Source organism: Galeopterus variegatus, unplaced genomic scaffold (genome assembly GCF_000696425.1).
Source record: "Galeopterus variegatus unplaced genomic scaffold, G_variegatus-3.0.2 Scaffold10921, whole genome shotgun sequence".
Classification (NCBI taxonomy): Eukaryota; Metazoa; Chordata; class Mammalia; order Dermoptera; family Cynocephalidae; genus Galeopterus; species Galeopterus variegatus.
This window is the reverse complement of record NW_007737032.1, coordinates 32,429-34,237: the sequence shown is the minus strand read 5'-3', so window position 1 is coordinate 34,237 and position 1,809 is coordinate 32,429. Positions and strand designations below refer to the sequence as shown.

At 41.6% G+C, this 1,809-nt stretch overlaps 1 pseudogene; it reads right to left on the bottom strand.

The window, feature by feature from the left end:
• The window catches only part of LOC103610319, a 12,670-nt pseudogene extending 11,709 nt beyond the window's left edge, over positions 1 to 961 (bottom strand).
• Positions 962 to 1,809: the final 848 nt, after the last annotated feature.

Genomic DNA, 1,809 nt, shown 5'->3' with positions numbered 1-1,809 from the left:
TGCCTCGCTCAGCCAGTGAGCGGGAACCGGTCTGTATGTGGGATCCGAACCCTCGGCGGGAGCGCCGCCGCGCTTCCCAAGCGGCGCACTAGCACAGTGCGCCACCGGGCCGGCCCTAGACGACGTTGTTTAAAAGCAGTTTTAATTCACTAATCCAAGTGCTACTCTTTCCACCTCCATAATCTTTTTTTTTTTTTTTTTGCGGCTGGCTGGTATGGGGATCTGAACCCTTGACCTTGGTGTCATAATACCGTGCTCTAACCAAGTGAGCTAACCAGCCAGTCCTCCACCTCTATAATCCTGATTTTGATTGTTTCCTCCACTGTAGTACAGGGTATGGATTGCCCTTTGACCCTGTTCTCTGCTTTTCTTCTAAGATTTTCTCTGCATCAACTTCTATTTTAAATTAATTGTAAGAAATATTTTCACTCTTTGTATCCTTGCTGACTAATCTGATCTCCACAGAATCTTTGAACACTTCTTGGAATTCATCCTGAATGAGTGCAAGGAAGAAATTTAAACAAAAGTGTTATGAAATCTCAATCTTATTGTCATCTCCTTTTTGGTTCTCTAGTTAAATTTTATTGCCAAAGACTTTTGAACCAGTGAGTTCCAAGGCTTTTCCCAGGCCTTCGGCAGATTCAAAATTAACACAGCTAAACTTCTTAGGTCTACCAATTCTGACGTCCACAACAGCAAGATCATTTTTAGCAAAAAGGTCACTGATACCCTATTTTAATTCAGGAGCAGATTTGTTGAACTTTAGGTTTCCAGGAAAAAGATCAAAAACTGTAGTTTGTTCTACCTTTACTTTCTATTTCTTAGCTTCAGAAACTGGTTGCTGTTTGCACATTTTCTTCTCCCACTTTCCAGGTGCTTCTTTGGCAGGCTCTTCCTCCTTTTCCTCATTGCTCTCATCATGTTTGTCATGGTTCTCTTCATCTTCCTTGTCCTCAACCATGCTTGTCGTATCAACTTCAAGGAATTGTATTTGTTGTGGAAGTTTTATTGTTTCAGGGTGTATATTTAATTCTTTAATCCATTTTGAGTTGACTTTGGTATGCGGTTAGAGGTACAGGTCTAATTTCATTCTCCTGTATATGCATATCCAGTTTTCCCAGCACCATTTGCTGAAGAGGGAGTCTCTTCCCCAGTGTGCAGACTTGGTGCCTTTGTCAAAGATCAGATGGTTGTAGGTGTATGGGCTGATTTCTGGGTTCTCTCTTCTATTCCCAAATAACAAAAATTAGAAATGAAAAAGGTGATATTACAACTGATACCTCAGAAATACAAGGAATCATTAGAGACTACTATAAACAACTATATGCCAACAAATTTGAAAATCTGGAGGAAATGGATACATTTCTGAACACATACAAACTACCAAAACTAAGGCAAGAAGATATAGAAAATCTGAATAGACCAATAACAATAAAAGAGATTGAAGGTGTTATTAGAAGACTCCCAACAAAGAAAAGCCCAGGACCGGACAGGTTTACCACAGAGTTCTACCACACCTTCAAAGAGGAATTGATATCAATTCTCTACAAACTAATCCAAAAGAGTGAAACAGAGGCTATTCTCCCAAACTCATTCTATGAGGCAAACATCACCCTGATACCAAAACCAGACAAAGATGCATCAAAAATAGAAAACTAAGGGGCCGGCCCGTGGCTCACTCGGGTGAGTGTGGTGCTGATAACACCAAAGCCCCGGGTTCGGATCCCATATAGGGATGGCCGGTTCGCTCACTGGCTGAGCGTGGTGCTGACAACACCAAGTCAAGGGTTAAGATCCCCTTACCGGTCA